The 15418-nt window shown below is 45.0% G+C and overlaps 1 protein-coding gene and 1 pseudogene across 2 annotated transcripts in view; one reads left to right on the top strand and one right to left on the bottom strand.

The window, feature by feature from the left end:
* Positions 1–15418, top strand: part of Abr (active BCR-related gene) — a 206593-nt gene that overhangs the window by 16758 nt on the left and 174417 nt on the right. The window lies entirely within an intron of this gene.
* On the bottom strand, positions 4890–5286 carry Rpl36-ps2 (ribosomal protein L36, pseudogene 2; annotated as a pseudogene).

Raw genomic sequence — 15418 nt, 5'->3', positions numbered from 1 at the left:
TGAAAGCCACAGCATGTCACAGCTCTAATGAGTCTGGCTGACACTCTTATGGTCCCACTGAGGCAACTAGACCAGAGCAGGCTCACAGGCTAGGCTGGCATCCCGGCTCCCTTTGAACACAGATTTTATGATGGGGCTCCTCAGGGTTTCCTAGTACCTCCTACGCCTGCCTTCTTTGTCTTAGAAGGGCATTGGGCTGCTTTCTGAATGTTGGGCTTGTTGGTAACCTTTGTGGGCAGCAATGCTAAAACAAATTAGTTATTCGTATCAGTGGACCTGAGGGTGCTGTTGTTAGCTGAGGGAACTCCCTCTGGTCTCTAGACCCACAATCCCCACCAGAGACTTTTGGTCAGATGGGAGGCAGCTGGGACCACACTCCAAGCTCAGTACAGTCTGGTGACCTGCTTTGTTTGAATTGCAGAGGGCTAAAATAAAATGAAATTGTTTCTTTAATCTAGAGATTCCTCTGTAAACGTATTTCTGTCTCTCTCGACAGATGGGGAGATTAACAGATCAGGCATCCGGTAGACTAGGTGGGATTTTGCCAGTTGTTCTAACCTTCTTCCTCAACCCCTGCATCTACAAGCGCTGAGAGTATGAAAGGTAACGGGCTGAGCAAGACTCAAGTGTGGGCTGAGCAAGACTCAAGTGTGGGCTTCAAGGCCTTGGGTCTTGCCTCTGCATAATTTAGCTGCATGAGTTTAGGCAAATTACATAACTTCTACAGGCAAATTACATAACTTCCCTAAAAAATGGGGTCTATAATAGTTTATTTAACAAGTACTTGAAATGGAGATGGGTTAATGTGTGTTCAGACTGGTGTATACTAAGTGCTACTTAGATGTCAGTATCTACCAGTGTTACACAGCTGTCTAGTTGCTATAGGCATTTGAGGTTATATTTCTTGTGTTAAGGATTGTTTCACAGACCACAAAAATGCCCTCCTTTCCTAGTGTACCTCTGAGCTGGCTAATAAGCCCCTTTCTCCATCCCCCAGACTAGGTCTCAGACCTTGGAATGTAACAATTATGTTACTGGAATGTAACAATTATGTTACAGTAACACTATCCCAGGTAGCCAGACTTCCTCAGCGTTCTAGTGCTTGAACCTCATATATGTAGACATAGATGTAGATACAGATGAGGTATCTTAGTTTGCTTTCTGTTGCTATAATAAAAGCCGTGACCAAAACAGCTTGGGTGAGGAAAGGCTGTATTTTCTCTTATGCTTCCTTGTCATAGTCTATGATTGAAGGGACTCAGAGCAGGAACTCAAGGCAAGAACCTGCAGTCAGGACAAAGCTCATGGGGAACAATGGTTATTGTCTTGTTTGTGGCTTGCTCAGCCTACCTTCTTGTAAGTCCTAGGACCACCTCCCAAAAGATAATACCAGCCACAGTGAGCTGGCCCGCCCACATCAATCACTAATCAAGAAAACGCCAGATAAACGTGTCTACGGGCCAATTTGATGGAGGTAATTCCTCAGTGGAGGTTCCTTCTTTTCAGATTCTCTAGATTTGTATGAAGTTGGCAAAACCAAGCAACACACCAGGCTTCTGAACTCTTGTAGACCTGCTCTCCTGCAGGCCCTGGTGTTCTCAGCTTTCAGAGGACAATGGCAAACTTGGCTCTACTGCGTTGGAGGGAGGACTGGGTATGAATTTCATTCAGGCAATATTTTATTTTTTAAGCAAAAGGACAAATACAACTTAGCCACTATACATATATACTTTGTGCTAAACTGGGGTAGAAACATTTACAACCAGAATTTCTAGATGCAAGCTATTAATTTTTTATTTACTATTATTATTCTTTTGTTTTGAGACAGCGTCTTACTTAGCCTGACTTGGTCATGTACCTCTCTGATTCCTCCGTCTCACAAGGCAGGAATTAGAGGCCTAAACTCTATTATTTTTTTTTTTTTTTTTTGTCTTTGAGGTAGGGACTTAATATGTAGCTAGGGCTGGCCTGAGTGCTGCTACCACACCCAGAATAGATCTAATCCCCAACACCGCCTTCTGGAAATCAAACCTGGGGCTTCAGGAATGCTAGGCCAACATCCTACCATTGAGTCACATTGAGTCACATCCCTAGCTCGTACTTTCAGACCTTAAATCCCTGGCTCTTTTCTTCTCTTAAACTGCTTCTGTCTTATAGACATTTTTAGCATTTGGCTTTGCTAAGGTAGGTAATTTAGACTTGTTAAGGAGTAATTTACATATTTCACTTAAGTCAACCATGGTGGATGGAGATTATTCATGAAAGGAAGGAAGAAAGGGGAGGGGGAAGAAAGGAAATAGGGAATAAATGGGGGGGGGGAGTGGGAGGGAGGAGGGGCAGAGAGAGAAAAGGAGGGGAGTGCATAGCAGCAACATATACTAGTACCATGGATTCTAAAAATTGATGAAGCCCTTCCCGCTTTGAGACAGGGTTTCTTCAGGTACCAGCCTGTCTTTGAACTCACTAAATAGCCAGGGCTGATCCTTCTGCCTCCACTTCCCAGGTACTGCTATTACAGGCATTTACCACTAAGCCTAACTCCAAAAGTTAGTCTTTATTTAAAGTTGAAGACCCTTGACAGCTGATCACTGAGTTAAAGGCAGGGAAGAGGCGCTGTTCAGCACTTGATAACTCTTGAAGATAGATAGGCACAGTGGCCTGCCATATACCACTGCCTGTCACCATGGGTAGGACAGAGCTGGGCTGCAGCTTGCACAGAGGACAGAGAATCACCTTCAACCTCTGCAAACCCAATTCAAACTAAATATCACTCACAGTCACCAAAATGGCGGGAAGTAGGCATCCTCTTGCTCTGAGGTGGCTCTTGCCCTTGGTTTGCCCTTCGGGTCTCAGACAGGCTGACAGCTAGCTTTCTCTGTGTCCTAAATCATCACCTGTCTAAGGGATCAGTTCAGGCACGGTTTATGGAACAATTAGTCAGAATCAGAAGTTTCGTGTTTCTCTGGTTCCCAGAGTGGCCTAACTTCCACTCCACCACATTAAGAAATCAAGATGCTTTGGAAACTGAACCGTGGAAATGATTGGCTTTTTTTTTTTTTTCTGAGACAGGGTTTCTCTGTGTAGCCCTGGCTGTCCTGGAACTCACTCTGTAGACCAGGCTGGCCTCGAACTCAGAAATCCATCTGCCTCTGCCTCCCAAGTGCTGGGATTAAAGGCATGCGCCACCACTGCCCAGCATGATTGGCCTTCTTAATCTCTCAGCTGAAGCTCAGAGAAAACTCTGTGCTGCGCTTAGATAGGTTGATCTCATTTATAGCTCCAGTCAAGGATTTGTAGAGAACTTTATATTCCTTTAGTCTTTTTGGCAAATGATTAAAAAAAAATTTAAAATAAATAAATAAATAAAAAGTTTCCAGTCAAACCCCCTATCTTTCTATCTTGATTTGACGCCTGTTTCTTTGTGCCTTGCTTAGAGTTGGTAATGCAGGTAGGTACTGGCTCCTGGTGGTAACTGCAGGCTCTGGAGCCAGGCTGCACACCTTTAAAACTGCTCTCCTGCCGATCCGTGAGATGTGCTTACTTCTTCCTCTGTAGGTTGGCTCTGAGACAGGGTTTCCGTGTGGCGCCCAGGCTGCCCTCTGACTTACCGTGAGCCTCCTAATTCAGGCTCTCAAGACCCAGGGCCCGCATTTGTGGTGCCACGCCAGGCTTATAAGGTGCTGAGCTCAGGCTTCCTGTGTGGCAGGCACACGCGCCACACCTGAGCTACATCCCCATCCTCTGTTATGACGACCTAAAAAGTGGTTGTGCCCCTTCATGCCTGGTTTTATGTGTGCAGTGGATGTGTCAGTAGTTCTATCTCCTGGAGTGTTGTACAACTGGATGTGTGAACCCTTGGGAAACCTTCAGCACAGACCTGACATACAGCAAGCCACCTTTGTATTCCCAGTGTCTGCTGGAGCATCATTTACCACCTCTCTACCTGTTAAGTATTTGCTGATTAACCTGAGAAAAAGATGGAGGAAATTACTAAACCATTATGGTTCCTCTGCCTCTGAAATATTCTAGATAAAGAACTGACAAGAGGCCAGAGAGCTGGCTGGCTCAGATGCTAAGGGTGCCTCCTGTTCAGTCACAAGGACAGAGTTCTGATCACAGCACCCATGTAACAAGCCAGGGGTCTGGTGTACATCTGCAACCCCAGCTCTGAGTAAGGTTGGAGGCAGGAGGATCACTGGGGCATGCTGGCTCTTCCGGCCTAGCCAAGAAAAGCACAAGCCCTAATTTGAAAGAGACCCTGCCTCAAAGCAATAGGCAGAGAGCAAAAGAGAGGGTCACTGATGCCATCTGCCATCTTCTGGTCTCCAAATTATCTGTCTCTGTCGTTGTGTCTGTCTTTCTCAGTGTGACTCTCTGTCTCTTTCACACACATACATCTGCACACATACACACAAGTAAATGAATACATCTTTAAAATTTGGTTGCATGTTTAATCCTCTGTAGGAACATTATAAGGAAGGCGCTTCCAGAGCTGGCGGGACAGGTAAAGGCACGCGCTGCCAAGCCTGTCACCTTGACTTTGACTCCCAAGCCTCAGGGTGGACGGGAGAACTGACTCCTGCAAGTTGCCCTTCAGCCTCTGCATGGAACCTTCCCCAAATGAGTGAATAGTGTGATGTCTTCTGCAGCCGCTTCCTAGCCAGGCCTGACGGTACACACGGCTGCCTGTGATGATGCACACCTACAACCCCAGCACTTGGAAGGCTGAGGCAAGAGACTTACAGTGCTTCTTCAAATTTTTACTCTATGTATATGGGTGGGTTTTGCCTACAAATACGTCTGTGTATTGCATGCCTGGTGCCTGAGGAGACCACCTTCAGAGCTGTCAGCTTTGAGGCTAGCCTGGGCTACAGGTGAGGTCCTGTCTTTTTTTTTTTTTTTTTTTTTGTAGGAACCATCTTTTATTGGGGGAGGGTTCATCAATCCTTCTTGGCCGCCGCCTTCCTCATGGCTGCCAGCACGTTGCTCAGCTCCTCCCGCTTTCTCTTGGCGCGGATGTGCGTGCCCACCCTCTTCTTGATGAACGCTTGTCCTTGGACACTTTGAGCAACTCCATGGCTCGCCGCTCGTAGGGTGCGAAGCCGCACACCTCCCGGATCATGTCCCGCACGAACTTGGTGTGTTTGGTGAGGCGCCCGCGTCGCCGGCTGTGTCTGGGCTTACTGACGTTTTTCGTCACCTTGTGGCCCTTGTTGAGGCCCACGGCCATGGGGTAGCGCAGAGCCATGGCTGATGCTCTCCGATGGCGGCCGGGACAGGAAGAACCGAGGTCCTGTCTTAAAAAACTGAATGAATGGACAAATTTCTTGTGTGTTTCCCCTTTGAATGGAAAGATGTGGAGTCTCAGTCTCTCTCTGTTTGTCTCTTTATCTTTTTCTGTCCTGTCTGTCTGTCTGTCTGTGTATATATAATTTTTTGGGTCAGGTGATCTTTTATTGAAATTATTTTCTCTTGTTACTTCTTAACTAGTCAGGCTTCCCACTGCACCATTGCTGATGTCACCTATGATGTCATCAGGGTGGTGCCCTCACATTGCTAGCCACAGACTGTGAAGTACCCAGAATCTACTAAATAGTTCCAGAAAGTTCTGTGGCTAAAAACTGGTGTTACAGATAGACTCCTATATACCTTTAATACCAGCACTCAGGAGGCAGAGACAGGAGGATCTCTGTGACTGTAAAGTCAGCCTGGCAAGCTCCAGGTCAGCCAGAGATACATAGAGAGAACTTACCCCAGGGGGAAAAAACAACAACACAAAAACAAAAACAAAAACAAAACAAAACCTAAAACTGGTGATGTGTCCGTTGGTCAGTGTTGACAATCTTATCAAAACTGACAGTTTCACTGTTTTATGTTTTTCTGCTTCTTTGTCTTTCTTGTGTGGTTCCTCGATGGCTCTGATGATCAGGGCAGAGGCAGAAGGTACCACCTCAGAGCCTGACCTGAATGGTCACTTTCACTGCAGTCCTTCGACATCTCCAAGTCTGCCCTGGTGATGTCATCACTTTTTCTTTTTTCTTCTCTTCTTTTCTTTTCTTTTCTTTTCTTTTCTTTTCTTTTCTTTTCTTTCTTTTTCCTTTTCCTTTTCCTTTTCCTTTTCCTCTTTCTCTTTCTCTTTCTCTTTCTCTTTCTCTTTCTCTTTCTCTTTCTTTTTCCTTTTCTTTTTCTTTTTCTTTTGTAGTGAGGATGAAGAGACAGACTGAAGGGACCAATCTAGGGGTCAAGGTGGATGTGGCACCAGAGACATCTCATGCATGACTTTGATCTCATTGTGATCAAACTCGGAGGGCATGGTAGAAGCAACTGGTGTTGGATGGAACCAAGATTTGGGACTACTGAAGAAAGTGTGTGTGTGTGTGTGTGTGTGTGTGTGTGTGTGTGTGTGTGTAAAATTTTAAAAATTTAAAAATTATTAATTTCACGGGTATGCTTGTGAGTGGAGGTCAGAGGATGGCCTGTGGGATTTGGTCACCTTTCCACCAAGGGTGTCCTGGGGTCAGGTCACCAGGTACTAAGCTGTCACACTGCCCTCTTCGCTTTAAATGAGCCTTCCTTTATCGTCCATGCTGGAGTGGATCTTCCTGCCGTGTTTTTTCTGCATCAGCCTTTTGAGTATAAGTGTGTGCCACAGCACCAGGCTCTGGAATCTGTATTTTTATCCAGCCCTGGGGATTCGGAATAGCCAAGTCCAGCCACCAGAGTTTGGCAGGCTTTCCTAAGGTTGCTGTCAGGTGGTAATGAATGTCTAGTGAGTTTAAATGTAGGTCCCTTTCTGTCCCCCAAAACTCAAATGTTGACTTTGAAAAGAAGCCAAAAAAAGAAAGAAAAAGAAAGGGCACCAATTTTTCTTAAGAACTTGAAGCATGCTAGGCAAACCTTGGAGAGAAAGCTCCTTTGAGTTGTGTGTCAGTAGATGAGACTTTGCTAGACAGCTGATAAAATAATCCATCTGTGTTTGGAGGCAGCAAACAGACAGAGCCCATGGTGACCTTTAGTGCCACAGAAAACACAGTGTCCCAAAGCTAAGTGACACTTGGACAATGGCACAAAGTTTTTTCAGATTTACTCCTTCCAGTTCCTTGACTGGTCGAGGTTTGACTCATGCAGCTGGCCCTTTCCTGTCCCCAGATAGTCATTGTAGTATTTGACAGCCTCATGTTCAGCTTCTCTGTCTGTACTCAACTTGATTTCCCATGGCTGAGCTCCAGGAAAGGGGGATTCTGGTGTAAAAGTCATAGCTTTCTCATCAGGTGACAAGTGACAAAACCCAACAGTGTGCCCCCCCTTTATCTTCTGTGCCTGTGTTTTCCTCGTTCAGAGAAAAGAGTCTTTGTTAATTTAGACGTGGGTGGTATGGAAAGTGTGTGTGTGTTGTTCAGGAGTGGGGACCTCTGTCGTTAAGACTGCTTTGCTGCGGTTTCTAAGTTTGCTGAATTTACAAATAGTTGGGCGTTACCTGCTGGACTTTGGTAAGTGGAACCTTTCCTGATGTTTTTAAAAACCATTCTGAAGCGCTTATAGCCTCCAATCCAATCAATAAAAAGGTCAACAAAAGCCTTTTCCTAGAGATCTCAGTGTTGATGGAGGAACCAAACCACCATGAATCAGAAGGTTACAAGAGAAGGATGTAGGCAGTAAAACACACCCACTTCAGTGCAGGTCCAGAGAGGAAAACATTGTCTGTGTGGCTTTATGACCCAAGGGAAATCAGTTCTGGGCTACCATAAACCACTCATATCCACGGCACCATTAACCCAAATATCATTGATCTCTGCTTGGAACAGCACCCCAAGGGAAAGAGTCCAGCATTGCTTCAAGGACTGGGAGTCCTCCTGTGGGACCAGGTTGGTAAATGGCATTTGCTGTGTAAATGCTGACCACAGAGACCATCCTAAGGGCATAAATGCAGACCACAAGCTAAGGGATTGCCTTCTTGACCTGGCTTGCATGACTCAAGGTTCCTCTTTATATACACCTGGCAACCTCTGTTGTTTAAATGGTGAGTGGCAATAACAAATGGCACACCTTTGCTGGCTGGTCAGTGGGCCCAGGTGTGGGCACACCTGATCCACCATCTTGCCCATATCCTTTGGCATTTTGCCATCTTTCTTCAGCTCCAGTGTCCACAGGCAGAAAACCCAGCAGCCTCCTCTTGAGACCGCAACCCTAAAGGAAGCCATGTCAGAGCTGATGCTCTCCTAGGTCGGCAGAGAACCTGCTCCTGTCAATAGCCAGCCTCTTCCTGTCAGGGGGTTCTAAGACTTCCTTTCATGGGCCAGCAAGTTTTGATGGTGTATTTATGCTGTTGAGAAACCCAGCACAGGCAGCCATTCTTAGAGAAAATATCAATTCCTCTGTGCTTAGGTAGCTTGGATGCCCGGAACCTGCTGCTCTTCAGACTACATTTTCCACACTACAGGTGGGGCTGTCTGTCAAGTAACAGGCTATCCAGGTCAACCTAGCCGAGCAGCGTCTAGCATCCACCTCATCCTTGGCACTTGGTACTCTGAACACTTTTTTTTAAAGATTATTTTATGTATATGGGTACACTGTAGCTGAACAGATGGTTGTGAGTCTTCATGTGGTTGTTGGGAATTAAATTTTTAGGACCTCTGCTCGCTCTGGTTGACTGTGCTTGCTCAGTCCCTGCTTGCTCCGGGCCAAAGATTTTTATTATGATACATCAGTATATTGTAGCTGTCTTCAGATGCACCAGAAGAGGGTGTTAGATCTCATTACCAGGGGTTGTGAGCCACCATGTGGTTGCTGGGATTTGAACTAAGGACCTTCAGAAGAACAGTCAGTGCTCTTAACCACTGAGCCATCTTGCCAGCCCCTCTGAACACTTTTTTAACAAACCCTTAGAGCTCAGTGGATCTACTCATATCTCTTTCCTAGACGGAAGCAGGGAAGGCATGCTGACAGCAGTGGCCCCCAAATGGCTCATCTTCTAAGAGGCGCTGCCTAAGGAATTATAAAACTACAAGGTTATGCTTACAAGGTCTCTTCCAATCCTGTGTTCTTGGTGGAGAAAGGGCACAGAAGATAACTCTAATTCTTGGCAGGGTACCTTACTTAGTTTTTATTATTCCAAACAATATAACAATTAGAAGTCATGTATAACAATTAGAGGTCACACAAATGCATGTTTTCTTTGAAAAAAAAAGTATCCTGCTGTGTGTGGGACTGGAGAAGTGGCTCAGCTGGTAAGAGCTCTTCCTCTTGCTGATCTTCCAAAGGGCCTGGGTTAGTTCCCAGCATCCACAAGGTGGCTCACAACTGCCTGTAACTCCTGTTCCAGGGTATCTGATGTCCTCTTTTGTGGGCATCAGGAACACACAGGGTACACATACACACATGCAAGCAGATACTTACAAACATGAAATAAAATCTACACTGTTAATTCTATCTCCCAGGAGGCAGAGGCAGGCCAGCTTGGTCTACATAGTGAGTTCTGAGGCAGCCAGGACTACATAGTAAGACTTTAAAAAAAAGAGGAAAATCTAGATATGGAGTCACTAAGTTGAGAACTGCCCTATGAAAAATGGTTAACACGGCTTATATCCTCACCACACCTTTTTCTTATGGCTCTGAGGATCTACCCCAGAACTGTGGGCATGGTAGGCAAATTTTCTACTATTGAGCTGTGTCCCTACCCCTAAACCATTTCTTCTAAGAGGATCTGTTCTTATCATTATCATCATTTGTTACTGTGGGTAGCTGTACCAGTCTAATGGGTCCTGATTACCGATAAGGCTCAGTGTCTTCTCTTACAGTCTTGGCTGTTTCTTCTTTGCCGTATTCTTTGCCCACATTTTGGATTTAGTGTGAATACACCTCATGCATTAAGATTGAGGAGCGTGATCATAATCATTTGACTTAAGAAGTTTCTTTATCTTTTTATTTCTAGTTTCCAAGAGTCATTTTTTTCTATAACTTTAAAGCAGAAATACAAGCTGACTTTTCACGAATGCTTTGCTCCAACATGTTGGGATGTTCGTGTGCTTTTTTGTTCTTAATCTATTAATGTGATAGATCGCACGGATTCTCAAATGTGCAACTAGGCTTAGATTCCTGGGATGAGGAGCTGGAGATGGCTCAGCCGTTATGAACTCTGCTCTGCTCTCTCAGGAACAAAGTTCAGTTCCCAGCGCCCATGACAGGTAGCGTAAAATCATCTCCAGAGGCTCTGACATCTGTGGGCCACCTACACTCACCTGCACATACCCACATGCAGATACACACCAACACACAATTAAAAATAATAAAAATAATTCTTAAAAAAATAAAAAGGCTCCAGCAGCCAGATGTGCCAGATGTGTGTCCCAGCCTCGGGGTTGATTTGGTGAGTTAAGTGCTTCCTTGGCAATCATGAGGACCTGAATTGGGGTCTTCAGTATCTATGTAGAAGCCAGAAATGGCGGTACCAGCCTGTAACCAAAATGGGACGAAGTTAAGAGGAAGATCTTAGTTTTGTGGTTGGAAGCTGGACTTACACTCTTAGCAGTCCTCCCAAGTGCTGGAAGATCTGTTTCAAAACTAACGTGTCGTGTCGGGGCTGGAGAGATGGCTCATTGGTTAAGGGTGCTTGGTGCTCTTTCAGGCCATCCAGAGCAACCCATGACAGGCAGCTCACAAAAGCCTATAACTCCAGTTTCAGAGGATCTGGTACTGTTCCTGGCTTCTGGGAGCACCTGCACATATGTGCATTCTCTCATACTGTCTCCTGACCCTCCTCTCACTTAAATAAACATAATTTTAAAATACATTAATGGAGCTGGAGCGATGGTTAAAACACTGGTTATGTTGGGCAGTGGTGGCATACTCCTTTAATCCCAGCATGACAGAAGTGGGTGAATCTCTGAGTCCAAGGTCAGCCTGGTCTATTGTTTCAACTCCCAAAGCTACACAGAGAAAACCAAAAACCAAAAACAAACAAAAAACATTGGTTGTCTTCCTAAGGACCTGGATTCAGTTCCCAACACCTACATATCTACATGGTGCCTCACTGCCACCTGGACCTGCAGGTCCAGGGGATCTGACACCCTCTCTGGTTTTCTTGCATCCCACACACATACACATGTGCACAGACATAGATGCAAGTACAGCACTCATACGCATAAAATAATTTTAATTGTTTTTGTTTTCTGAGACAGGGTTTCTCTGTGTAGTCCTCGCTATCCTGGAACCCATTCTGTAGACCAGGCTAGCCTCGAACTCAATTCTGCCTGCCTCTGCCTCCCAAGCACTGGGATTAAAGGCGTGCATCCTGGCTGTTAAAAAAAAAAAAAAAGTTTTAAGTCAACATTTGACAGCTGTGGTGAAAGCTCTTTACTAGGCCATTTTCAGAATAAAAAATTCAAATGTATACTAACATGTTTGGAATAAAATGTGTCAGTTCTCAATTCCTGCTACTCCCACCCCAGGGAACTTGAAGTTAATGCGTGCTGTGCATTGTTTATCCTTTATTCTGTCCTTTCATGGCACACCTAACAGAATTTGTATCTAACTTGTGCACTGTGTGATTTATACAAAACCATAAGGACAAATACTACTATTACTAGTTTTGTGTTTGCCTTTTTGAGACAAGGTCTTATTCCAGAGTCCAGGCTAACCTGAACTCCCTATGTAGCACGGGCCAGGCCTTAAACTTCCAGTCCTTTTGCCTCCGCTTCCAGAGTGCTGGGGTTAACAGGTAGGCACTACCAGCTTGGTGAAAGGTTAGAAACCTGTTTTATCAAAGAGAAAACTGAGCCCTGAGGTAACATGTTAATGGTTCATCTTCTCATCTTGAAGAGCTGGTTCCTTTCTGATAAATAGCCTACAGCTCTTGCAAATGTATGAAGGAGCCTTGCTCAGAAGAATATTTTGTGTGTGGCTGCATGCGTTTTATCCACTTCCCAGTAACTCAGAGCTGCCCGAGTAGATTAGGCTGGCCAGGCCTCTGCCAGCTCTGGGATTACAGACTCACCACCATGCCCAAGGGCTTTATGTTTGCTTGTTTTTAGCATGGATTAGGAGGATGGAGCACAGGTCCTTACTCTTGCAAGGAAATCGCTAACAACCCTGCTATCTCTCCCACCCCAGGAGTATTGGGCTTAAAAACTAAAATTGATCTGAGGCAGAGAGACACTGGGCGGAACTGAATCTTTCAACCCTGCTCCACTCTATCTTTTCAGAGACCTGAGCTGGACATGGCCTTGCCTGATTTGAATTTCCAGCCAACCTTGCTTGGATTTTAGCCTTTCTCTTTTGCTGGACCATTTTAAGCTCCATGCAAAGACTTTTTTTTTTTCCTAACTTCTTCCAGGGAAGATTGTACAAGATGGTTTGTTCCAACATGCCTCTAGGGGAAATCGCAGATTCAGATAACAGTGGAGTGAGCTGTAGGAGAGCATGTGGGCTGGCCCTGCCCTGGGCAGTTAGATTAGGGCTGTGCCTTCTCTTTTCTTGCCTCTGCTCTTGCACTGGAGGCTAGATAATGAAACTCTGTCTTAAAGCCAAAACAAAGGGCTAAGGCTGGTGTCATCTCCCATTTCAGTCAGCACCTCCTGGAATATGTCCCTTGCTGCTGGCCTGCTGGCCGTCACCATGGGAGGTGGCAGGGTGTACTCAATGTCATATCTCTTCTCTCTGCAGCCTGTGCTTCCCTAAGGTTGCTGCAGCTGCCTCTTAGGAAGGACCTGTATTTGCATCTCAACCACTATCTAAACCCCAGAAACCAGGGCCACTTCCCCCAGCAGTGTGCAGCAATGGGGCTTCTCATTTGATGCTAGACTAATCTTGCGTGCAAAGGAAGGCAATTCTGCTTGCCCTTAATCACCCACTGTGGGGGGAGGATTTTATGTTTAAAGGCCTCAGGGCCTTCACGTGACCAGGACCTTCTTGCCTTCCTATTTTGCTAAGGAACCATTTGGTGGCCCTGCTGGGGTTGGAAATGATAGCCAAGGAGTCCCCCTTGACCGGGGACATTGACATTGACTAAGACAAGTGGAGAAACTAGCCATGGCTTGGTCAGTTTAGCTCCAAACCAGCAATTTGTAGTTTCCAAACTCTATAATCTAGCAGGTTAGGAATCGTGACTACGGATTATCTTTCCTTCCCTAACAGGATCATCAAGTTTCATGGAACATTTACTAAGAGACAATATGTGGAAACATGAAAAGGGTATTTTGTAAACTGGGGAGCACACAAGAGGTTGGTTCCCTTGAGAATCAGACCTGTTCACAGAAGTGAGACAGAGGCAAGGTGTGTTTGTATTTGAAGTCTGTTCACTGATTAAAAACTGGATAGTCATTCAGTTTGCAACCAAGAATAAGTGGTCACCCTGAAGTCTAATGTGAGTACTAGGAATAGAGATTTTCTTTTGTGTGTATAGTACTGGAGATTGAACCCAGGGCTTGTACATGCTAGGCAAGCACCTTACCACTAGGCAACATTCCTACCAGCCCCACCCCTGGGCCTCCTCCATGACATGCTGTCATTGTTAAGCAGAGTTTGGGTAAATTGTCTAAGCTGGCCTTGAGTTTGCCATATAGCTTCCCAGGCTGGCCCGCAACCTTAGGTCCTCCAGCCTCCATCCTCAGTCTCCAAGCAGCCAGGGTTACAGATATGTGCCACTATACCAGAGATTGCTGTTGAATGTAAACTGTGGGACCCTACAATAGCTGAATCTGACATCAGAGACATTTTTCTGGGAGTGAGGTGCGGTGGTGCATGCTATTAATCCCACTTTAGAGGCAGAGGCAGGTGGATCTCTGAGTTCAAAGCCAGCCTGTTTATAGAGTGAGTTCCAGGACAGCCAGGGAAACCCTGTCTCAAAACCAAACCAAACCAAACCAAACCAAACCAAACCAAACCAAACCAAACACAAAAGAAAAAAGACATTCTTCTGTTTGAAATATGTCCTTACTACAATGTTCTAGCCTATTCCAAGTTAATTACATACATACGTGTGTGTGTGTGTGGGGGGGGGTAGGGACCAAATCCAGGACATAATGCATGATAAACATGTGATATACTGTTGAACAAACTCTACCCCTGAGTTTCTGGGCCTAGCTTCTAAGTCTAACTTTAAGGTTAAAACAAAATTTTTACATATGTATTTTATTTTATGTGTGTGGGTATTTTGCCTGCACATATGTCTGTGCACCAAGTATGTGCCTGTTGCCTGAGGAGTCAGAAAAGGCTGTCAGACTCCCTGGAAATAGATTTCCTGATGGTTTCGAGCCACCTTGTGAGTACTGGGAATTGAACCTGTGTCTCTGCAAGAGAAACAAGTGCTTTTTCACACTGAGCCATCCTTCTAGCACCCCTTTTTGGTTTTTGTTTGAAGCTAATACTTTGTTTTTGTTTCATAGTTTTTGTTTTTTTTGTTTTTGAGTCAGGGTCTCAATTTGTAGCCCTGGCTATCCTGGAACTCTGTCTGTAGATCAGGCTGGCCTTGAATTCGCAGAGATCCACCTGCCTCTGCCTTCCCAGTGCTGGGGTTAAAGGTGTGCACCACCACCACTCAGTTAAAAAAATTTTTAAAGATTATTTTATTTTATATGTTTGAATGTTCTTCCTACATGGATGTATGTGCACCTTGTGTGAGCAACCATGTGGGTGCTGGACACTGAACCTTGGTTGTTTGGAAGAACAGCAAGTGTTTCCAACCCCTGAGACATCTATACGGGCCCCTAGCATTGAACTTTTGATCCTCCTGACTCAGCTTCTGGAGTGTAGGACTGCAGGCATATACCACCGTGCCTAATTTCAGTGGTTCTAGGGGTTGAACCCAGGGAATCTTGCATGCTCAGCAAACTCTTTAACAAGCCCTTTACCTCCCCAGCCCCAAAGTTTACATTTTTATAGAAAATGACTCTCATTTCTATTCTCTTTGAACATATTTAGACTCTTGAAGTCTTTGGACCTCAGTTTCTGGTTTGCTTGGGAAGGGGTCTCCCCTTTAGCACCCTGGAGAAAATCACTTGTTGAGAAAGTTTATACTAAGCTTTGTATCTTTTACTGTCTTTGAAATCTTGCAGAGACCTTTGTCAGTCTCAAGCCTTGCCTCTCTCAAACATGACAGCTCTGAATTTAAGGTGAAGGGATTATATTCTTTCTAGATGCATCTTTTCCTTATTCTAGGTTAGTGGTTCTCCACCTCCTAATGCTGCCACCCTTTAACAGTTCATGTTGTAGTGACCCCAACCATAAAATTATTTTAGTTACTACTACATAACAGTAATTTTACAACTTCTATGAATCTCAGTCTAAATCTCTGCTTTCTGGTGGTCTTAGGTGACCCCTGTGAAAAGGTCATTTGACTCCCAAATGGGTTATGAACCACAGGTCGAGAGCCACTGTTCTAGGTCTTCTTGAATACCAAAAACAATTAAGAGGATACACTTAA

Source organism: Mus musculus, chromosome 11, assembly GCF_000001635.26.
Source record: "Mus musculus strain C57BL/6J chromosome 11, GRCm38.p6 C57BL/6J".
Lineage (NCBI taxonomy): Eukaryota > Metazoa > Chordata > Mammalia > Rodentia > Muridae > Mus > Mus musculus.
The sequence above is the reverse complement of the archived record's forward strand: the minus strand, read 5'-3'. Positions and strand labels throughout refer to the sequence as shown.